The sequence below is a fragment of the Periplaneta americana genome, chromosome 14, assembly GCF_040183065.1.
Source record: "Periplaneta americana isolate PAMFEO1 chromosome 14, P.americana_PAMFEO1_priV1, whole genome shotgun sequence".
Taxonomy (NCBI): Eukaryota; Metazoa; Arthropoda; class Insecta; order Blattodea; family Blattidae; genus Periplaneta; species Periplaneta americana.
In genome coordinates this window covers 127,600,326-127,626,376 of record NC_091130.1, presented here as the reverse complement: position 1 = coordinate 127,626,376, position 26,051 = coordinate 127,600,326, and the positions used below count along the sequence as shown (strand labels likewise).

At 34.5% G+C, this 26,051-nt stretch overlaps 1 protein-coding gene across 1 annotated transcript in view; it reads right to left on the bottom strand.

Annotated features, from left to right (window-relative positions):
- Positions 1-26,051, bottom strand: part of fz2 (frizzled 2) — a 424,525-nt gene that overhangs the window by 336,285 nt on the left and 62,189 nt on the right. Inside the window, exon 2 of the mRNA XM_069846042.1 lies at positions 6,724-6,806. The gene's annotated coding sequence lies outside the window, so the exon portion shown is untranslated. The remainder of the gene's footprint in view (positions 1-6,723; positions 6,807-26,051) is intronic.

The following is a 26,051-nucleotide window of genomic DNA, read 5'->3' as shown; positions in this document are numbered from 1 at the left end:
AAAGGAATGTAATTGCGTAACAACAGGTATCATAGAGTCCGTGGATGCTGTCTCCTCTATTAATGAAGAACTCCACTGTATTCTTGAAGATGGCTCTTACAGAAGAGCAGAGAAAATAGCATTAAACAGGCAACCACAAAAGGCTATTATCTGACATTTAGAATAATTTTCAGCAAAACTTTCCTCTTCCTGCTTACATACTTCTGATTTCTCCTCGTGGTGCGGGATTTAAACCTGTAGGCCTTATTAACATTTTTATTCCTACAACTTGTCAGTCTTATTTTCTGTCCCTTCTTTCTGGCGGTGTCTTAAACTTTGGGCGATTTCCATGATGTGATTGCTTACTACTAAACAAGTGCATTAGTTTTAGTGATAAAAATAATAACGTAGATAAATTGAAATATGCAGGTCTGACATACTCATCATTAGACAGCGGAAGAAAGTCATTGGGATGTGAAGGTAACTACAACGCGAGTAGTTTGTCTCGTCAGAGGGTTGTTGTTTACGTAAGCACAGTAGGCATACTAGAGGCACGTGCGATGATTTAGAAGGTGCCTGATATTTTGTATACTTTTCTATAAACCCTTTAAAGTGAGGATTGTCCAACGTTTTGAATGGAATATTGCAGCTTATCATCATTCGAAACAAATCCTGGCAAAAGTCATATTTCATATTTGAGGCGGAATTTGAACTTGAACCCTTATTTTCTTCTAACATAGAGCAACATTTTTCATGTGTTTCTGTGTATTACACTGATATTCTATCGATTGTTTTGTTATATTTTTTAATGCACACATACATAACCGATATTTAATTGTTTCACCATTATCACTACTAAAATGTGGACACCATATTTTTGTATTAAAGAATACACCCTATGTTTTTTTAACATCTGTCTTCGGCATTATGATCACTTCACTGAACACAAATGAATAATATGTTTACGTATCTCAATGTTCTATGTTCACGTACGGACTAGGACTGACTGAGAACGCAGAGTGGCAGTTGTTTTTGGTGTTCGCGTGGTGCTCTCTGCGGACGGTACCGTGTTGTAGCTACCTACTTGGGAAGCGTGCACACCTCATGCTATAGTCTATGCGTACAATACTTGTAAACCGTAAACATGACTTTTTTCCGCTGTCTGCTCATCATAATCTGTTTAATAAAAAGAATAAAGAGGTTTTATGGTGGTGTGGGGGTGGAGGTGACGACGATAACGGTGATAATGATGATGACGATGACAAGGACGAGACGACGAAGATGGAAAATGTTTACAATGTTGCCACTAGATATAGCACTAATACACTCATCTCCCACTTTTTTCAGATAGCTGCTCCAACATTGAATATTTAGAAGGAAATGGAATCAGCACGACTCCGCGTCTCCACCTGAGACAACACAGGATATCACATTGACAACGAAATAACGTCATCGGATTTGAACCCACCACCGTGGCTTCCAAAGAATATTAAAGCTGCAGACGCGTTCGACGTGAGTAGAACAATATTTTTTTTTCACTTAGAATGAACTGATTTACCTGGGTGAAAACTTAAAATAGTAAGTGACTTTTTGTGGGTGGGAACACATTTTTTAAGTCTCTTGTAACGGAATGTCTGATTCACTGCGGAAGCCTGCCAGATTCTTGTAATTTCTTCTTTCACGCAATTCGCTTCGTTTATCCTAAATGAAAACATCTATAGTACATGTCCCATATTAATCGAATCCTCAGAAGTTACGTATTTAGGCATTACAATCGACCAACACTTACTATGGAATAAACATATTACATATTTATGCAATAGATTACGTAAAACAATTTATCTCTTTGTAATACTTCGGTCATATTTACCAGTTAATATTTTAAGTCTCATTTATTTAGCTTTATTTCAATCCATTCTCCAATATGGAATTTTAGGGTGGGGAAATGCTTGTAATTATAATCTCAATCCACCAAGACTTATTCAGAAAAGAATAATTAAAATATGCCTTAATAAACCAATTGATTACTCATCCGAGCTATTCTTCACTGATTTTAATGCTTTGAAAATTAAACAAATTTATTATATTGCCTTATTGAACTTCATACATAAAAATCGCAATAAATTCAAATTGTATCATCATAAATATGGAACTAAAAGATCCGATTTTATACGACTAAAGAAACCAAAGTGTTTCACAAACACAGCTTTTAGCCATGGTACCTACTTTGGTCCAAGGTTATATAATAAAATATTTAAAAATACCCAAATATGAAAAATTTTAGTACCAGAAATTTAAAAAATGCGTTAGGAATTTAATTTTTAAATAATATATATTGATTTAATAAGCCTCATTCTTGACCCTACTGTCCGTTTTGAGAAGGATGATCAACAAGGCAATAACGTTAACGATGAAAAGAAGTCTATTTACAACCCATGTATTCCTCTCTTCAGTGAGAGATACAAAATGAATATTAATACATGGGAAGTGAAAGGACTTCTTTCTGGCGCTAGGGGAACTTCATTTAAGTTAACCAAAACCATTCTCCTTTCTCTTAAATTTTCTAATGAGGACATTAACAAAATTTGTCTAATGTTATTGAGATATTCATTATCCATTTTACACAATCACTTGTATAATACTATGTAATTTTTTTTTCACTTCATTTCATTACTCTTCAATGTATTTTCATCTCATGTTTCTCCGAAATCAAATTGTAATTTATTTTTAAATTTATCATTATTCCGTATTCTCTCCGCAATCATATTGTATTTTTCATTTAACCTCTGCTTTGTATTCTGGATCCTAGTGGTCAGCCGTAGATTTCGGCCAGATGTCCCAAATTGTGGAATTTGTTGTACTTGTATGAGTTAATTTGTTAAAATTGAAATTTTATTTTTTAAAGTTACTTTATTCCTATTTTTTTCCTTGACCTACTTTAATTGTCTTTGTTTATGTTGTGTATGTGTTTAGTTGACTCTCTGAGCACGAGTTTTTACTCCTTCAGGGAAGAGTTAAGACTGTATTTTTGTACATGTTATTTTACTAACAATAAACATTTAAATATTGCGTTGTACCACTGTAACCACAGAAAATATTAAAAATTCTTTTGTATGAATACTTGTTGCATTAATAACATCTTCAGAGATGATGGGAACAGCAGTGAAAATATTCATGAATCAATAGAACACCCATGAATCGCATCACTCACGCTCTTTTCAACCAGCGCCATTCATATACTCTAAAGATTAAACGTGAACTGTGATGTAATACAAGGTTGCATTGGAGCCGGCACTCATTTTGTGTACGCCTACTTCACATTTGCTCTTTGAGGCCTGTACGCTTTCACATCGATCTCTCAATAGAGCCTCCAGACAGCGGGCACCTTGTGTGGGACAGCGATGATGTGTATAGTATAAGAAAATTCCCCCAACATTAAAAACATAATATTCCCAGCACATTTCAGATCGTATTAAAAAGCACCCCTTGTACACAAATGGCGGTGGTGACAGCTGGACAAGCTGTGTGACACAAGGGGAAGTCCGCCCTCATCCCTCTCCAGAGTTGCACCCTTCAACCATATTGATCAAGCATACTGATTCACCCCCACCCTTACTCTCATTGTTATGCTAATTGGTGCAGCAAACCCTAGAGGGTAGCCAGCACGTGGACAGGACACTATAGTCGAATTATCTGCGAGTGTGTCGTGAAAATCGTACGGAAATATTATAAACACTTGGTGGGATCTCTGTAAATAACGGAAGATGTTTGTTCACTACTACACCCTTTCCAGTTGTATTTCAGAAAATATAAATTGTATTTCAGAAATTATCAAATGCATTTCAGATTAGTCAATTTAATTTCAGAAATTATCAATTGTATTTCAGATTTGTCAATTTAATTTCAGTTAGTATCAAATGTATTTCAGATTTTTCAATTCAATTTCAAATAGTATCAATTGTATTTCAGATTTGCCAATTCAATTTCAGATAGTATCAAATGTATTTTAGATTTGTCAATTCAGTTTCAGATAGTATCAAATGTATTTAAGATTTGTCAATTCAGTTTCAGATAGTATCAAATGTATTTAAGATTTGTCAATTCAATTTCAGATAGTATCAAATGTATTTCAGATTTTTCAATTCAATTTCAGATAGCATCAAATGTTTTTAAGATTTGTCAATTCAATTTCAAAAAGTATCAAATGTGTTTAAGATTTGTCAATTCAACTTCAGACAGTATCAAATGTATTTAAGATTTGTCAATTCAATTTCAGATAGTATCAAATGTATTTCAGATTTTTAATTCAATTTCAGATTTTTCAATTCAATTTCAGATAGTATCAATTGTATTTCAGATTTTTCAATTCAATTTCAGATTTTTCAATTCAATTTCAGATAGTATCAAATGTATTTCAGATTTGTCAATTGTATTTCAGATAGTATCAAATGTATTTCAGATTAGTCAATTTAATTTCAGAAATTATCAATTGTATTTCAGATTTGTCAATTCAATTTCAGATAGTATCAAATGTATTTCAGATTTTTCAATTCAATTTCAGATAGTATCAAATGTATTTCAGATTTGTCAATTGTATTTCAGATTTTTCAATTCAATTTCAGGTAGTATCAAATGTATTTCAGATTTGTCAATTGTATTTCAGATAGTATCAAATGTATTTCAGATTTTTCTATTCAATTTCAGATATATCAATTGTATTTCAGATTTTTCAATTCAGTTTCAGATAGTGTCAATTGTATTGCAGATTTTTCAATTCAATTTCAGATTTTTCAATTCAATTTCAGATAGTATCAATTGTATTTCAGATTTTTCAATTCAATTTCAGACAGTATCAATTGTATTTCAGACTTTTCAATTCAATTTCAGATAGTATCAATTATATTTCAGATTTTTCAATTCAATTTCAGATAGTATCAATTGTATTTCAGTTTTTTCAATTGTATTTCAGTTTTTTCAATTGTATTTCAGGTTTTTCAATTGTATTTCAGATTTTTCAATTGTATTTCAGGTAGTATCAAATGTATTTCAGATTTGTCAATTATATTTCAGATGGTATCAAATGTATTTCAGATTTGTCAATTATATTTCAGATGGTATCAAATGTATTTCAGATTTGTCAATTATATTTCAGATGGTATCAAATGTATTTCAGATTTGTCAATTATATTTCAGATGATATCAAATGTATTTCAGATTTGTCAGTTATATTTCAGATGGTATCAAATGTATTTCAGAAAATAAGCAATGCATTTAAGATTACATTGTCACTTTTATTTCACAAAATAACAAATGTAGGACAACTTGAGATTTTAATATATATTTAAAAAAATGGAAAATGGATTTAAAAAATCTTCGACTTCATTGAAATTTAGCATATTCACCATAGATAGCTAAAGCTGCAGCTTGATGAATTGTACTGCGCTGTACTGCACGAGCACAATCACCACCAACAATATTACGTGTGTTGCTTCATCAATTTTACTCTCTGCAGTAGGTAATTTTGCCTACAACACCAGGACTATGACGTCAGGAATTCCAAGATGGGTTTTTACATACGTCTTCACTTTACACCAAATGATCTCGATTGGATTTAACATTGGAGAATAAGGTGCCAACCGTAACTTCTGAAATACAAATTATATTTTCTGAAATACAATTGGCAAATCTGAAATACAATTGATGTTTTCTGAAATACAATTGATACTACCTGAAATTGAATTGACTAATCTGAAATACAAATGATACTATCTAAAATAAAATTGACAAGTCTGAAATATAATTGATGTTTTCTGAAATACAATTCATACTACCTGAAATTGAATTGACTAATCTGAAATACAAATGACAAAACTGAAATACAATTGATATTTTCTGAAATACAACTGGAAAAGATATAGTAGGAAAAGTTTGAATAAAGTTTGACATGTCATAATATTCGGAAATATTGTTAGCCGAATGCTTAATGTTATGATTACCCACCGTCGCTGAATAAGATCGATAAAAATGCCATCAAATACAGTCTGGAATTTAGAATGAACACAAACAACTTGTTTACTCGCGGTTCATAATACTCGCGGCATATCTTGAGCGACAGCTGCCGCTAAATTGGAAGTGGGTGGTAGTCATAGTGCATGCGTTACAATACTGTCTACAGTCTAGCTACAACCTATCAGTTATATCAGATGAGGTATATGATCAATGTTTATAGTTTGCCATGTGTGAGAGCCCGTTTTTACTACAATATTCTAACGTCCACTGAGTCCCCTGCGACCCCTGCGATAGCTGAGTGGTCAGACTTTCAGCCTGTCACGCAGATGGTCCGGGTTCGAGTCCGGGTCTGGCCTATGGATTTTTCAATTTCCCCAATTAGGCTTCTACATCATTCCGTCAACATCTCTCCATTCCGCCAACATTACATAGCATTCCCGGACGCCGACTGGACAAGGGATGAGGAGGTTGCTTTCTCGAAACCTGTGTACGCAACGAACCTTAGTGTAGTCAGCCGGTGTGGGTTTGGAAATGCGCCTTGCTTGAGTGTTAACGCAATAGATCGTAATAGGTCGCAGTGCTGGGTCATAGTGCCCCCCTCCCGAAAATTCCATTCCATTCCATTCAACGTCCAATGATGTCACCCAGCGCTCAAGTTATACCGTGAGATGTGTAGGCTACATATTATAAAATGAAGGTTCTGTAAGGGGAAGTTCTGAGGATTTTAACACTTACCTTCTTTACGCAAGAAATTCGCTTCGATCAGCAGCTTCCCGCTTAGCGATGTATTGTCATACTGACTGTATCACTATTGCGCCCTGAAAAAATAAAAAAAAGTTATTTTATTAAAGTTTCTAGTAATTAGTATTAGATGTAAAGCAATGCACTACACATTATGTAAAAGCATTTAAACATAACAGATAATTATTGTTGTAGGTATAGTGTATGTAACTAGGTACCCAATGGGTTAATCATTTTAATTATTATTATTATTATTATTATTATTATTATTATTATTATTATTATTTACAAAACAAGCTAAACAGGTATATATCTGTGTGTTTTTTTAAGCGTCTCAATTTTCTCATCAATTTTCTTGAAGTTTTTATCAACAGTAATCTCACTAGAGGTTTTGATTTATCTAGAGAAAATCAAAACTCGAGTGGGATTTAATTGACTATTACACGATTAGAAGAAACTATATAAACATTAAAAGAAATAAAGTACTCTAATACAATAAAATATTAATAGACTTACTGAAATTCTATTTCACCAAAACGTTTGAACGGAGCCGCCATTTTAGTTGACTATGTTGTAAACAAATGACGATCGCAAAGCATGTTTTATAGTACCATATAGAATTTGCAGTTTGAAATGTTGGAAAACAAAGAAACAAATGATAGGAAGATGATAAAAAACAAGATTAGAAGAAATAAAGTACACTAATACAATAAAATAGATATTAATTGACTTACTAAAATTCTATTTCACCAAAATGTTTGAACGGAGCCGCCATTTTAAGTCCACTATCTATGCGGGAAACAAATTATGATCGCAAAGCATGTTTTATAGTACCGTCAAGAATTTGTAGTTTGAAATGTTGGCAAACAAAGAAACAAATGCTAGGGTAGTGATAAAAACAAACAACTGCTAGAGAAGCGATAAAATCAAACAAATGCTAGGGAAGCGATAAAATTGTGCGATAAGCAGCCAAGACTGATTGAAAGACGCCCTTTCGTACCGTTTTATTGCTCAAAAGTAGTATGACGTAGTAAAAGTGTAATAATCATTGTGAAACTGTTTGAAGTTTCTGATAATATTGCTTGTATGAAAAAGTTGTAGTCGAATTACAAGTAAATCGCCACTTTACGATCTCTAAAATCCACATGCAATTGTAATACCCTACAACTCAATTCATATTTAAAGCTTCTTTCAGTCTATCGATACTTTTTGCTGGATAATGGTGTGAAAATCCACGTATCTCTGGAACAGTTTTATGAATAATTGATATGTCGAAGGTTTCCTGTGTTATAACTTGACAGTTCTCCCTTCTCTTGAATCATGTATGTAATGGAATGTCTTCGTACATATTTTACATCACACATGCTATTGACACACCAAATGTGCCTGCAGTGTTCGTACGCAAGCTGCTTGTTACAGACAAACGACATGTACTCCAGAAACTAGTAATGACATTCTGCAGTTATTGCAGAATAACGAGATGTAAAAATTGATTTGCTGTATGCACACTCAAGACATTCTCTGGCAACTCTAAATCATTGACATTAGCATCACGTATGAACCTCGTGGCTCGTTCTGTCTTAGGAAACTGATCCGACCATCTCATTCTCCGTATACGAACGTTTATTTTTCTTCCAATAGATCTGTAGTTTAACATTATTTTTGTTATGCGGCCTTCATCCATCTGTGTATATAGTGTGGAAGTGAAATAGCCTTGCAGATTTCCAGAAGGAATAGCTCATGTTGTATGTAACAAAAAACTATAATATATTGGTGGAAAGTTCATAGTTTTTTCAGAAAAAAAAATGTTTTTCCCCAAATGTTTAACAATCTCTTATTGGGTAACTAATGCGAGTAGGATCGTGATTTTATGAAATAAATAAAATGTATCTAAAGGCGAGGTTAGTGACACAAGTGTGGTGAGTGTACGCGAGTCAATTGTAAACGTATCAAACTCAGCGAAAATTTCCGGAAATCAGGCAGTGACGTCAACTGAAGAAGAAACAGGAGTGACGCGAACTGGTATTCAGCAAGCTCAGCAGAGCAAGACCCCAATGCAAGCGAATGGAAATAGTGGACATCAGATGGGAGCAATTCCGAAGCGGGTGAAGGAACTAAGATCTAAATCGAGGCTGACTAGAAGTAGAGTATACTCTATTTTATTTCAAGGAGTGCAGTTCGGTGGCTCCTTTGAACACCCACTTACAGATTTATGACTTCCTACACAAACACCTCTGACAATGCCATCCTATCCCCTCGTCCCAACATTGCACTAGTTGCCACAATCCTGGTGACCCTCGAAATGAGACTGACGGGATTCTTGGAATTCGGAAAAGATGCAGCAACTCTGCCTCCACGTGGATTTGACGGGAGCCTGTCAATTCATCTGAACAAGGGTTGTGATTGGTTACTGACAGGAGAAGACAAGATTTCCGTCACAGTAAGGAAGACATTTATTTATGACAACCAATTAGTAGGGGGCAGTAGAAGGTCTGTCGGCAAAGTTGTTTCTATGAAACTGCACTCCATGAAAAAAATGGAGTATAACGCAAGTAGGAGATAGTTCAGGGAGCATTGATGAAGAAGGAAGATAGGAAAACAAGGTGAAAGAACAGTATGACTTGAGGAAATGGTGTGGATAGGAAATAAATCGTGAGAAAAGAAAACTAAGACCTAAAAAGTAGCAATGTGGAAAAGGGAGTAGTGAAAAGTGCAAATAATTAGAGATGTAGAGTGAGGGGGGGGGTTACAGTATTTTTGGTGTAATGACGGGTTAGGAGTGAAGTAGAGGAAGAATTGATGACAGACAAGAAAAGACTAGTGGAAGAATTGCAATAATAAATTAAAAATAAGTAATGTCCTAAATGACTTGTACGAGAGGCATTGTAAAAGGTGAGACGATACTGTATATTAGTAATGTGAAGTGTCGCCTCACCAAAAGGTATATTGCTTAAAGACAAACATACATTCATTCATATAAATAAAAGCACGTAAAATTACATAATTTTGAAGAATAGAGTTTGAACTGAAGAAGTAATTTTATAAGAAGAAATAAAGTCTAAGAATCATACAATACATTGAAACCAGTATAGTTTTCCGTTAGACTAGGTATAGTATGCGCCAAAACAAAACAATACTGAAGTTATTTCTCATCTGCTGTCCACGTTTCCCTAACAACTAAATATTTATTTATTTTATGTACATATTGCACATTCAGTGTTGAGGTTAGTGCTGCAATTATGGTTCTCACAACAGAGGAGAAGGTGTTTATCATCGAGCGTTATTTCCGGCCATACGAAGTGGGGCGTCAGAATGGGCAGAGCTTGCGCCACGTTAAAGAGTAGTACCAGGAGCGATTTAAAAATGCGGCACCAAATAACACAACAATGTTAGCTGTCGTCGAGAAGTTCCGTCGTACGGGATCAATCTTATGTCATTTTGCATGTTATAATAACATCTCCATTTTTAGAGTATATTTGTAATTTCAGTACTCCGTATGATCGGAAATAATGCTGGACAATAAACACATTCTCCTCTGTTGTAAGAAAACGAATATAATTTATTTGGGAAGTTTGAGAGAAAATATTACAAATTTAAGCTTATAAAATGAATTTATTTAATTTCCGTTACATTTCGGAAGGATTTCGATTATCGACGCTATGTCTCCCGAAGCCTCAAATTCCGCTACAGTTGGGCACTGGGCATTCTGCCTTGATAACATATATAACAGATTGGCCATCCCCAGGTTAAAAACAGTAACATGTAGAAGAGAACAATCACCATGATCGCCACTGTCAGAGCCATCTTCAGTTATAAGCCGGAGCATGGGTAGGTTTGGCAACGCAGAGTGGAGGCGGGCGGAGGCGAAATAAAGGCATGACGTTTGACGTTTTAGTGCTTTGATTTCGTTGTCACATGTACATTTTCGACATTAATTGATACAAAACTAAGTGCATATGATCAAGATTCAGTGTATTGATGTACGTAATTTATTACGAAATCCGAAATGTTATTTTATTTGAGTTTCAGAATACAGCGTAAGTACTTGCATACAGCCACTTATAACTTAAAAAAATTAAAATCATACATGTTTTTATTGATAGTACAAGGGAAAATAAATAAATACTTAAAGAAATGTTATTTGCACCAAAAACAAATAAAATAACGACGTACTTTCGCAGTACCCAATACCAATCAATTAACTATTATGTGGCTAGTAAATTAACAATGTTTTGCCGCTTTATGTTGTTTCATCTCAGTCGTGAAAGGTCTAGGATATCATATACAATTTAATTTCATAGGATTATCTGTCGTGCTTTTCTATAAATATTTCAGATGCCCGGGAAGCCAGTTTTAGTTTGAACCTCGCAGCCACCATAACAATACTGTTATCCTAAATTATTTGTTACAAATTTTCTAAAATATAATTTTAAATAGGCCAAGGCCAAGTATAAAGATCTATAAAAATGAAGAAACATACCTTCAACATAATACATAACAAACACATCATTATCTATTAAGTATGAGCCAATTAGCGTAAACTCAGTGAACTTTAAATCTCGTAAATACGAAGTGAAAAGAAACATGTTTATAACTACTGTCTTCGCGCTACGAGTTGGCGCGGGGAGTAGATAGGCGGGACGGGGGAACTTTACGCTTCAATCTGGCCTGAAAACTTCAGTCCACTTACTTGGATACACGGGAACGGAGTCAGACATAAAAGATTCCGCATCTTCGGTGCTGTTGCTATGACTATCATTATCACATTTTTCAAACTTTCTGGAGTATGATCTCTCCATGATAATCGTCTGTTTATGTTCCAGCCGTGTATATTAATTCGAATCTCTCAACAAAGCCATTAGCCCCACCGCCCCCATCCTGATGGACAACAATGAATGTTCTGGACACATTTACGGTAGTCAAAACTCCCGTAACATTTTTATCCTGCCAGCACTTGGGAAACGTTAAATTGGTAGGCCTATGTATCCGCATTTCGTCCAGATACAAAATCGGTTTTTCCACTTTCCTAAGCTTTCTTATTTGCTGTAGATATATCTTCACGTATTCTAATTTACAGTGTTTTCCTCAATTTTTTTTTTGCTGCACACTTCTTCCACCTGAAATCCTTTTTCTTCAGTATTCGTCTTAATGTTGTCTTTCATTTCAAATAAATTTTCTACTGTAAAAGGGTAGACGTTAGTTGCAGCTTGGTATTATTTTTTTACTTGTTATTTAACGACACTGCAATAACTACTAGCTTCTTCAGTGTCGATTGAATTGATGATGGCGAGATGGTATTTGGCGAAATGAAACCAAGGATTCGCCATAGATTACCTGACATTTGCCTACCGCTTGGGAAACCCTCGGAAAAAACCCAACCACGTAGTCAGCGCAAACGGGAATCGAACTCACTCCCGAGCACAATTGCAAATCAGCAGGCAAACGCGCTACCTCCTCAGCTACGCCGGTGGCCCTCTTTCTTTTTCAAATAAAAATTCTCAATTATATCTTTTTTGTCAATCTCCCGTCGAAGTCATCTACATTTGCGTTTCGGTAGTCTGGACGTTTACATTATTTTTCTCCCTCAAGTGTCGACAACGCACTTTCTTCTGTGCAGTCTTTCATTTCATTCCTTATACGCTGTATTGTTCTTGTGGATAGATTAGAGTACTTTTCTACCTTTGCTGTAGGTTTCGTAAGAGGAATGCAAAGGCACTGTTGTTGTTTTTCTTCATCACAGAATTATTTTGCACTTCTAATAATATTCCTTTCTTCGCTATATATTGTCAATCCTTGTTTCCTCTTTGTCGACATATTTACAATAAACAAAAAACTGATATAAAGCTAAATAACAGTATACAATAACATAAATTCTATTAACTATATTATTATCAACACTATTAACACGAAACGCAAAGGATAACTAAAGCAATACAAGATTTGTGGTATACTGAAAACAATTGTCTTGTTTAAACTAATAAAACACTACAGTAAAAACCCCACTATTATTTTCACAAAGTCGCAAAGACTCATAGACACGTGCAGTAGATGTTTGTGAAACAGGAATATTGCAGTGTACAGCGCGGTGCGCATGCGCGACTGTTTCCCCTCCGCCCCGTCTAAGTACTTCAGCCGCCTTCTCCTGGCGTGACAACAGTACTGTAATTTATTACAAAAGAAATAATGTTAATAAATAAACCTTGAAAACCAACAAAATGAGTGTGTGCATCTACAAAATTATGGTAGTTCTGACGTATAACAGGCATTTCGAATCTTCAACAAAACTGCAACATTTATGGGATAACAAAACAGCTGTTTACAATGAACTTGAAAATCAACAGCGTAACTTTATTGATATAGCAGGCGAGACCAAACAATTTGGCTAGAATTCTGATACACCACAAACCACAAGTAAGACTATAAAAATGTAGTTCATACAATATTTCAATATTTAGAAGAATTGTCAATCACTTTGTCATTTAGTAACCATAAAAATTGCTAAAGACTGCAGCCATATTTTCATTTATTGTCTTGTTTTTATCGCCAACATGCCCTTAGTTTATAATACATCAACAAATAACGTTTGGTACGACCGCGAACATAATTACATCGACACACACTTGTATTGTAACATTAATTTACATTAAAATCGGCATTAGAACCAACACATGTTTTGGATAGTAAGTAGGCCTCCATTTGACAATTAATTACAGTGTTGCCGACGTATGGCTCCGGCTTGTAACTGAAGAAGGCTCTGCCACTGTCGATTGGTAAGGACCGCTAGATGGAAGTACAGTTGCTCCATGCAATTCAAATTGATTATAACTTTACTTTTTCTGCAGTCGCTAGATGGCAGCATAGTGAAATTGATCAAAGTTGTTGCCTTCAAAGCTCATAAGGCTGATCAATCCGTTATACACAGAGAATATGTACAGTATACACACTCCTGTGCTTAAATTTATTTCCTATGAAAATTGTCTTGTTTACTGAGCGAGTGATTTTTCCATGCATGTTGTCGTAAGACACTGTGTACCATTCACATTTTAAAGGTGAGGACATCACACATGCCTTTCATCCATACATAATAATGAACTACAGATTCACTGGCGGTAGTAGCAAAGGCTCCTATGGATGATTTATGGACTCCGAGGTGGAGGGTGACTCCGTTATCAGTGCCGCACAAACATATGATCAACTCCCGCCTTGTGATTTACAACCGCGAAATGAGGCACTCATCTCTCGGGGGGACAAAAACAAGGAAGTGCAGAACGGATAATGGAGCGCGGCGATGAGCGTGTCTGTCTTCCATTCATTCCGTGTGGGCCAAGGACAAGGCACACTTACATACGCCAATTCATACAGTAATTAATCACTGCACTCGTAGCGAGCCAGATCATACCAGTGACTTATAATTATTATCTGTAGACGCAGACACTGCAAGTCGAAATTACAGTCGAATTTGTTTTTGTATTGCTTGCAGACATAGAAGTTCCTGGGTAGCTCATTCGGTAGAGCGTTGGCGCGCTCAACCAAAGGTCCCGTGTTCGATGCCCAGCTCTGGAACAATTTTTCCCTTGAAATTATTCAAATCATCTATACCTGAAAACCAGATTTGCATAATATACAGAGGATCGTACCGAAAGTCATGAGCAACCCATTGTTCTAAATCTTAATTTTTATTTTTTAGACAAACCAGACACATCATCTTAATCTACCGACTTTTGTGTGACTTTTCATCATAGTCTCCATTTCTTTGCACAAATTTTTTCCGCCGTTCTGTAAGTTTGAAGATTCCCTTCCTGTAGAAGTCCGTTTCATCTTCCCGAAGACACTGACGCACTGCTTTCCGGATGTCCTCCAGCGTCTCGTAGCGTTGGCCTCACAGCTGCTCCTTTACAGCCGAAAAGATGATAGTCGAAGAGTGCCAAATCGGGACTGTAGGTAGATTGCGGAAGAGTTTCCCACCCAAATGTTCTGATTTTCTGCACGGTGAGACGAACAGTGTGAGGCGATGCAGGATGATCTCCTTTCCAGGGTGTACATAACTGTTCGTTAACAGAAAACCACAATTCCAGTCACACACACAGTTTGTGTGCACTCAATGTACCTTTGACGGCCTGTCAGCCCACTTGAGGTATGTGGATATAAAGAGAAAAATTGAGCTGCTGTCGTACAGTTCCTAGGTAGCTCAGCCGGTAGAGTGTTGGCGCGCTCAACCAAAAGTTCCGGGTTCGATACCCGGACCTGAAACGATTTCTCCCTTGAAATTATTCAAATGAGCTTCACAGATAGCTATACCTGAAAGCCAGATTTGCATATAGGTAATTATTTTCGAAGTTCACATCAGTGATGAATTCGGTGGGTGGCCCGGTGGCAGGGGCGGATTTAAAGATGTCCCCCTCCCTGGAGATTTCAGACTTTTTAAACTTAAAAATAATGTAATTTTCACAATATTACAATTCATTTTGTTATGACTTTTCAGTAACTAAAATAAATGTTATATAGATTTTCTTATAGTTGTTCCCATGAAGGTTAGTAGTGTGGTGGTCGATCTTGATTGCTTGAAATTTAAACCGTCCGAATTTTCAGTCTTGATTGCTACAGTTAAGACGTCAGGCGTACTATATTTTTATTGGTGTATTTTTCAGTGTTAGGTTTGTTTATGTAGACTAATAATTTTGTATACTATAGTCCCGTCGCTCTAATTTCCGGCAGCCAATCACGTTGCAGGTCGGCTACATTTAAACATGTGCGTCTTGTGATACGCTGATGAAGACGTTATGCATTTCCTAAGGCTCGATAAATACTTAATATAATCGCCCGCCATTTTGGCTCTTTCGTTGGCGTTTGCAGAAAGCATACGAGGACGTTATTTGCCGCTCAATTATTTGCTCAATTACAGTGCGTTTGATTTATTATCATAGGAGCTACGACATGATTATGTTTAACGGTGTGGCAAATAGATTCCTCGTCTGGTAGCTCGGCAACGAAAGAACAAAAATGGCGAACGATACTACCTACCTAGACTTTATAGAGCCTTCACTTCCTAAGACGTAAGCAAAGAGGAGGAGCCACGCCGGGAATAACAGCGTCGCGACTATAAAATAAAATATAGGTTGTAGCGTAGGCTATATAGTAAATATAGGCCTAAATATTTCAGTGTACGATAGCAAAACAAGAGGCATTGTTTACTTTTCTTAAAAAGAAAAGACGTATTGAGGAGGTAAGTGGGAAGTGCTTGCATTTAATGAAGACAATTATCAATTGGCCTTAAGTAATATCTTTTCATTCCGTTTCTCTTTATTGCATCTTAGAAACTGTCCCTCATCCGAATCAATGAAGCAAATAATAAATTAAAACATTCAAATTATAAGTTACTAATATATAAATTTTTTAATAGTTCCAGTTTGAAATTATCACAGGAATATTAGATCACGACTGGCTACTTAAAATGGAATTCAGATCCTTTGTAATGGATGTAATGCTGTCTCTGTGACGGGAGCAGAAACTACAAATGCGTTTCTTGCGTTTAGAAAGTTAAGACACGACACGGCGTTCACACGCGCCGAGGAAAATTGTTGCGACAATTTGATATCCATTATTTCCTACTACGTTTTATTTTGAAATCGTTCAGTCGGGCTATGCGAGCTTATTCGATATCAGAATAAAATGAAAGAATGCTACAGTGCCTAACATGCAAAAAGAAATATCCTTGCGCAGTGTTACTGCGTTAAGGCCTCAGTAAGTCACACTATTCTTTTTTTCGACACCAATAAGCACAGCCAACAGAAAACTTTATTACATAGCACATTACCACTTAACCATTCACGTTGCCCATATCAGGATGCATTGAAAGTTTGCGTTGTAAGATTATCTTTTTGTGATTGATCCCTCTAACATTCCAGGTAGCGTATGTGAACATATTTTGTTTTTTTCCAATTTCGTTTAACCGTTGACTTGCTCTTGGTTGTCATCAAATGATCTGCTTGTTTGAGGCTTGAAAGTAATGTAATTTTCCCTAAGATAGGTTACTAGCCTTATCGTTAGGTAGTCCAGTAGTGTGGCTGCCACTTTTAGCCTCTGGACAGGCTTTTTTGTCATAATTTACAATTCAGAAGATAATTTACAAAGAGGATTGTATACATTAAATGAAATATTAAAAGATTTTGGGATGGAAATTTCAGCACAAAAATCAAAAGTAATGGCATTTTTAGGACAAGACCCAGTGAGAAGTAAGATAATACACAATAACCAATGCCTCGAACAAGTGCAAAATTTCAATTATCTGGGTTGTGAAATATGTTATCAAAATGAAAAAGATGTGAACAAGAAAATTACCAAATTTACACAAATTCTAGGAATAATAAACAATACATTAAAAGCTAAATTAGTACAAAAATCTACAGGAATAAAAATATATAATACACTAGCATTACCCTCCCTTTTATACGGAAGCGAGATTTGGTCATTAAAGAAAAAAGACATGAACAGAATCAAAGCAACGGAAAATGAAAATTTTCAGGAGGACAGCAGGATACACTCTTTTAGACCGAAAAAGGAATGAAGAAATTTTAGAACAATTAGAAGTAGAGTCAGTAGAAGAAAAAATCAGCAGATAGAAATTCGATTGGCTAGATCATGTAAGAAGAATGGAAAATTCAAGAATCCCAAAAATTATGATGCAATATAAACCTAGAGGACATCGTTGACCAGGAAGACCTTTAAGAAGACTGCTAGATGGGGCCGAAAAAGGTCTACAGAGGCCTAATTCGTGAAGGATGATGATGATGATGATTATCTTTTTGAAAAGTTGTTGTTGTCAGTGATGGCATAGGTGTCTCTTTATTTAAAACTTCCTTTTCTTTCAATATTATTTATTCTCGAAAAAGGATTCCCTGAGAATGAATTAATTTTTTTTTTTTTTTTTTTTTTATAGTAAACTATAAGAAGACAGGTCTGAACCTTACAAGTGATACCAACAAGCCACTACTTATGAGGCAACTAGGCCAGGAGATAAAAGGGTAGGGTGCCCAGTTCCCCCTCCATTGTATACATCGCCGATTAACTTCATATTACACTAATCAGACTTCAAAAGCATAAAAACAATTGTTCTTCCTCTGACACATATCGTCAAGTGAGATATACTGCCTAATAATATTTGTATACACATATGAGTCGTTCAGAGAAAAAGTGGTGTAAGTCAAAATTGGGTAGGCCTAATGAGGTTTAAAGTAAAAATTCTGTAAAATACAGCGCAAAGTACCAATTAGTATGTACTTCTTGCTATCCACTGACTACTAATAGTTTAAATAAATTGAATATTAATTGCTACTTTACACTGTATGTTACAGAATGTTTACTTTAATCCTCATTAACATTTTGACTTACACCACTTCTGCTCTGAACGGCTCATATATTAAATAAAAGCGGCGACATACTTCAGCCTTGTCGAACTCCTAATTTAATTTTTTTTTTTCTATTTTACCTGAATTTTCATCATTTTGGAGTTTTTGTACATGTTCTTAAGGGGACAAGCTACTGAGTTTTCGTCAATTTTGGTCAATGTTAAAAGTTAATTTTTTTTACAGATGAACTGTATTGACTAGGAACAAACCCATGCACCATTTCATTGTAGGTAGTCTTAGCGACATTTTAAAAGTTTAAGAAACAAATTATCTTTATATGAGTCCCAGATATTTGTTTACTAAAGTTATAAACACTTTTTTATATTTTATTTTTTTCCGAGTACATTTTTCAACATAAAAATTTTAAAATTATTGTGCACATGTAACTCATCAACATCTATTCGATTTTAAAATTTCAAAAACTTACAATCAAAATTGTGGAGATTAGAAATCTCAGTAGCGTGTCCCCTTAATGACATCAATTAGATGTAGTGGGATATCTCGTTTTGCCATAATGTCCCACAGCAAGGAATTATTAAACACATTCATTCAATTCGTTTTCTGCCCAAGGGCAGGTCTTTCAATGCAAACCCAGCTTTCTCCAGTCTTTCCCTTTTTCTGCCTTCCTCTTTGTCTCCTCATATGATCCATATATGTATCTTAATGTCGTCTATCATCTGATATCTTCTTCTGCCCCGAACTCTTCTTCCGTTCACCATTTATTCCAGTGCATCCTTCAGTAGGCAATTTCTTCTCAGTCAGTGACCCAACCAATTCCTTTTCCTTTTCCAGATCAGTTTCAGCATCATTCTTTCTTCATCCACTCTTTCCAACACAGCTTCATTTCTTAGTCTGTATGTCCACTTCACAGGTTTCATTCTTCTCTAAATCCACATTTCAAATGCTTCTATTCGCTTCTCTTCACTTCGTCGCAAGTCCATATTTCTGCTCCATACAAAGCCACACTCCACACAAAGCGCTTCACTAGTCTCTTCCTTAGTTCTTTTTCCAGAGGTCCGCAAAAGATGCTCCTTTTTTCTATTAAAAGCTTCCTTGGCCATTGCTATCCTCCTTTTGACTTCCTGGCAGCAGCTCATGTTACTGCTTATAGTACACCCCAAGTATTTGAAGCTGTCCACTTGCTCTACTGCCTCATTTAGAAGTCGCAAGTTTACCTTCTTTATTTTTCTTCCTGTGACCATGATCTTCGTCTTATTTGCATTTATCTTCATCCCATACTGTCTACAGCTGTCATTTAGCTCCAGTAGCATATCCCTTAGTATTATCTCCTCTTCTGCTAACAAAGCAACAAATCTTATGCACTTTATTCTTCTTCCTCATACTATCACTCTTCCCATGTTCTGAAAACATTTTTTCACTTCGACTTTGACACTCCCTTTTAATTGTCATGTTCGCTCTAAATTGGAATATGCCTCAGTAATTTGGTCACCCACTTGCAAATCATATAGTAATCAAATTGAAAAAATTCAAAAACGATTCTCAAGATATCTGTATTTTAGAAAATATCATTATTCGGCCCTCCATAACAAAATTTCGTACAGCAATCTACTTGCTGAATTTAATTTAATGTCTCTTGGAAGTCGTAGATTACTTGTTGAGCAACTCTTATTACGTATATAAAATATTCAACGGCCTGCTGGATAATAGCGAAATATTATCACAAATGCAGACAAACGCTAGAATATCACATTATTTATGAAATCGTAAATTGTTATATTATAAAAAACCAAACACTTCAGCACATTAAAAATTCATAAGTGTTAACAATGTGTTCAAATTTCAATGAAATATGTAAAACATGGGATCTAGATTTCAGCGTTTGTTACATGAAATATAAACATTTTCTTATTAATATCTGAAGGTAGTTGATTTTAAATAATATTTCTATCTATTTGTTACTCTGTAATTTGCCAATTATAGCTACATTTTACATTTTTGGCTATGATATCTATGATTATCTATTTTTCGTTTATTTTTATTTTGTATTTTTTATTTATAATAATAATAATAATAATAATAATAATAATAATAATAATAATAATGGCTTTATTTAACCTGGCAGAGTTAAGGCTGTAAGGCCTTCTCTTACACTCAACCAGGATTAAAACTTGCTTACATAGTTGAACATAAAACTGGATGGGAATTAAGTAATTACATCCTGATTCAATTTAGGTACATAATGAGATGAAAAGAGGTAGTTACATAAAAATTTATCTCATAAAATAAAAATAATCATAGTGGAATACATATTAATGTTGTTAGAATCAAATACGAATCACATAAAAACAGAAGCCGATAATTCAATAAAAAAAAAGAAAAATGTACACAGTAAAAATAAAAATAAACACATTAGTACACATATTAATATTAGATTACAATTAAGTAGGATTTACATAATTAAACCAGAAACCGACAATTGAATAAAATGTACACAAAAATAGATTAATAATAAAAAAACAACACAGTGGTATACATATTGGCATTAAGTGATAAATAAACACGATTTACATGATTACACAATAAAAATAAGAAACAAAAATAAATAAAAATAAATAAAAATAAATACAATGGAACACATTCCATTAAATATTTGCAACGCGATAGGTCTGGCAACTCATCATAAGATATTTTTCTAATTTACATTTAAAGGAAATTAAAGTTCGGCAGCCCTTGACTTCAGGCTGCAGAGAATTCCAGTGACGAGAAGTAGCAACAGTGAAAGATGAAGCATAAAGAGATGATGTGTGGAGTGGTATTTCTATCTATATTTCTATCTATATATCTATATCTGAATCTTTTATTTAGGTAGTATCTATTTGTCTGTTTTTTTTTTTTCATTTTTAATTTTTAATTTGTATTTACACTTGTATCTTGCATTTGTATTTGTTTTATCTCTTTTTTCATGTTATCTGCAATTCTATATTTTAAACAAATATCTGTACTGTCTATTGTAATTGGAGCTTTGCCCTGTTATAGACATAAATAAATAAATAAATAAATAAATAAATAAATAAATAAATAAATAAATAAATAAATAAATAAATAAATCCTCCTAGTAGATGTTGAACAGGTTAGGTGATAAATGGCATCCTTGACGTACTCCTCTCCCTATTTCACTTCCTTCTGACATTTCTTCTCCTATCCTGACTTTGACTCGTTGTTTCATATAAAGATTACTTATAATAAGTGAATTAAATAATCAGATTAGAAGTGATTTAAATGATAAATGGCATCGCAATGCGCATAAAATTATGCACGGAGAGGAGTTTATTTTCCGAGCCTGGCCACGGACCACCGCAATATATTTCTTATGAGCAGATAAGTAAATAAAATAATAGCCTTGTCCAGATCGCATGTCTATTGGAGACGATGCATGCCGGCTTGCAGCACGCAGTGTGCGACATCTTAATGCAGGCTGAACGCAAGGGTGGCAGCGGCACGGTATCGGGGTGTTGTTGAACCTGCCACCGCACGCCGGTCCCTCGCTAGCTGTGCTCATCGATTGCTACTTGGTCGAGCGTAACCGAGCCGGGTTGAAAAGCGACTTCACAGGGCTCCCATCACGGTTATGATAAAACACTTCATTGTGCATTAGAACAAATGTTCACTCAGCGAACAAGAGAGAACGTAACTAGGGAAGTATCCTTCTGTTATAAAGGCGAACTCTCAGTGAAGCCCCCGTGCGTCGCCGCCGTAGATGCAAAACCCATACACTTTATTTTTAACGTACGTACATACAGAGTAATTGTAATCGTAATTTATTTATTTATTCTGCTGTAGTTAAGGTTACGGATTTGTGAAATTTCTAACTTCTACATTTTTACACCAATTAATCTGAAACTTTTACCACATACATGGGTCATTCAATAATTGAAGCGTCGGCTGGAACAACGTTATAAGTTACATTTGATAAAATTTACAGGAGCTGCAAAACTGTGTACACGTACAACGTTGTTCTTATAGGGTAGCAAACTTTTGAGTGGACAAATTTCACGTACTGCATTGATGGACAGTTGCAAGCCAAAGAGTATAGCAAGGTAACATGACATACAACACTATTACACGGAAACACGCCGAATGAAAATTTTGTAACCATGTACCTCTACAAAAACGAAAGTTTCAAGGAGGATGGGAGGACGCATTTTTTGATGCCAATATGATGAAAATATTAAATGTATGATTTGTTCACAAGTATTACGAGGAAAACGGTTGTATAACATAAAACGGCATTGTACTACATATCACTCATGAAAAATTAAAAGGTTAAGTATTATTATTATTATAATTATTATTATTGTTATTATTATTGTTATCTCTGTACGTCGATCCTTTTTCAGCAGATGTACGAATAATGCCGTTAGATCTTCAATTTAAACTCACAGATTTACAATGTGATGTTAAATGAAAGCTAGATGTAAGGACTTGACAAATGTTGAACGTTTCAAATCTTTGCCAAAAATAAATATCCGAAGCTTCGTTCTTTCGCTTGCTCTGCTGAAGCTATGTTCGCTACAACTTACGTTTGTGAAAAATTATTTTCAACAGTGAAAATAGTAAAAACCAAATTTAGATCACAACTGACAGACAAATACTTTCGTGGTCAACTACGACTGGCAGTAAGCGACGTAATTCCTGATTTTGAAACTCTGTCGCAGAGACTTTCTGAAGACAGTTAATTTTAGGTTGTGATAATGTGTCCTATGTTTTCTTGTTCATTTCTTTCTTCGTTACACTTACTAAACATTAGTTTGTAGCCTTGTACTGTATAAAATTATATTCAAGTGCTTGACATAAGGAAAATGAAAATCCGTTAATAAGTCAGACAGTTGCTTCACTTCCCCTTCGGGTGTCCGCCTCCCTAATGGACAGTAGGTCTAATAAAACATGAAGTCTAATAGAAAAATGTCCAATATCAACTCAGGTCTAAAAGAAAAATGTCTAATGCCTGACTGTCTAAATAAAATTTACGTCTAATGTGTACATTTCTAAAAAGAATTCGAAATTTCCTTCCGTTGGTTCTTAAGAATTTAGTGCAGTCGCTCTTGATGCCTCATTTTGATTATTGTGACACTCTCTACACTGACCTTAACATGAGACTGACAGACAGACTACAGCGTGTTCATAATGCATGCGTTCGATTTATTTGCAACGTCCGTAGATCTGACCATATCACACCTTCGCTAAATATGCTGTCCTGGGTCCGTCTCAAAGAGCGAACAACTATTCACTCTCTCACTTTATTCTTCTATATTCTTCAATTCTCTAACCGTAGCTACTTAGCTTCTCGTTTTCAACATTTGTCCTCATATCACGAAATAGATACTCGCTCACAACACAATATCACACTCTCCATTCCTAAACACAGAACATCCTTCTATTCTTCATCTTTTACCGTCTCTGTAGCTCATCTCTGGAACTCTCTACCACAACATGTCGGAGACTGTCGAACATTGTCTACTTTCGAAAATAAACTAAAATTGCATTTTTTCAATTCTAATTCGTTTCAGTTATAAACCTTTTTCTCTGCGATAGTTTTTTAAAAAATATATAAATATCTTTTTTCTTCCTTTCCCCTTTTTGTTCTCTTGATCACCAGATGAATTTATTATCATACCCTTTTTATTGTGAATTTTATTTAATTTTCGTATTTCTTTTCTTTTTTTATTATTTTATTACATTCCATTTTGTTATATTCTTCCTTACGTTCTTCATATTAACTATTTGTACTAAATGAGTTGCTTTTACTATATTTCAATGCATTTTACTTTCTTTTTTCTATTATGGTATTATTTTCATGTTGTTTAGTGTCGATTTATTATGCTATTATCATTATTTTTTTGTAATATGTTAGTATTCTGTTTTTTTAACTTTTTTTTTAATTTTTCACTGATTGTATACTTTGTGACCTGGTAGAGTGTAAGAGAAGGCCCTACGACCTTAACTCTGCCAGTATAAATAAAGAATTATTATTATTATTATTATTATTACTATTATTATTATTATGTATAAATCTTAAATAATTTTAACAATACTTACTAAAAAGTTGATATTGTTACGGTAATGAACATACGTTTCCTTAGTAATACGGTACCTTGTCAGTTTCAGAAAATGTTTAGCAAATGAATACTTGTACTATTAATTCGCCTAAAGATAAATATATATAAATATATATATATATATATATATATATATTGTTCATAATAATTTCGGCTACCGCTTAAGATTGAGAAGTAGAACCAGCAATAGGGTCTACTGGAGATGTTCACTCAGAGACGCTTGCAATGCTACTTGTGTCATCAATGAGGACTTGGATAACATTCAAGACTACAAAGTGTGGAATGTGTTTAATCTTGTATTAAATGGACTACAGAGAACTATAAATAGTGTTGAAGGATGGCACTCGAAATTAAAAAAAATGATCATATCTCATCATGCATGCATATGGAAGTTTTTATAATATACAGTATAAGAACAGATTAACGTAATAATGAAATGCTCATAACACAGCTCCTGGCAGGACATGGAAGAGTTCAGCATCCCATAAAGAAATCATACCAAATTGATCGAAGACAAGTAGAGAGAATGATAACACGTTACCACCTATAAAGATCATGGAGAAATTTTTTTTTACTTGAGAACTTTAAGCTACAGGCTGAAATTCCATGCTGTACCGGAAGATGAAAATGAAGATTAATCTTTATTTTCATTGTTCAACTACTTCAACATTAGGCCTACAGTAATTTACTCCTGAGTTATATGTAATATACAGGTTATAATTTAGGCATAATAGTATTAGACGTCATAGCAAGTTAGACTATGTAGTATTAAACATTTTTAGCGTTATAAGCGGGACAGCGCTATAAACGGGAAATCATTTAAGAAATGGGGAAAACAATAATTTAGACACTACTTCATAGGAAACATATTTTATTATGCATTAGTTACAGAGAAAATTGCAAATAAGAGCTCATCTTATATGACAAAAAAATATCTTTGATCGTTTTTTGGATGTGTTGTACTGATAACATTTTCTCCGCGGTTCAAGTAACTACAGATAACTTCACTTGATACATCGCTAATAGCAACACTAATTTAATGTTTTGGTTCGAGGATGATTGATCCACTACAGTTATGTCCATTTCTCACCAAGTCCAAAGACAAAAATGTCCATAATCACGATATGTCCACAAGCGTTTTGTCCACTGAACATAACGTACATAGACATGTAATCCACAAACAAATTTGTTCACAATAAATTTTGTTCATATACATTATATACAACGAATTTTACTGTCAATTAATTATATTGACCATAATACATCTTACATCACTAGATGTGAAGGTGTAGAGGAATCAGAATTAGATTTATCATTATACATAGAAATGACCTTTGTAAGAGGGATACCTGTCAGATGTACATGACGAGCGGTGCCGCCTCGCTTTCCTCCGCATGTCTGGAATGTTTATAACCTAGTCTTGAATGGGACTCAAAGGACAGTTAATACAATAGAAGATGGCACTCCAAATTTAAAAAATGTGTAGTAACTCACCATGCTAACATATGGAAGTTCATCGAAAACTTGCAGAAGGACCAAAATGACAATCAGTTATTAATAAATCAATGAATGGCAGGTCATATGACAATACGTCATCTTATAAACAAGTCCTATGTTTTAAATTCAAGACACATTTAGGAAATGGTGTGGAATTACCATGTAAGTTATATAGAGAAAACGGTGACGTTGACATATCTTAGAGGCATTAGTTAACGGTTGAAAGTATATGCAGAAGAATTTCCTTATGATGAAAATGATAATGAAGCAAATTAATGGTATATTTATAATTGAATTAACTTATGTTACAATTACAGTTATTACGTCATATTAAACTTCTAAA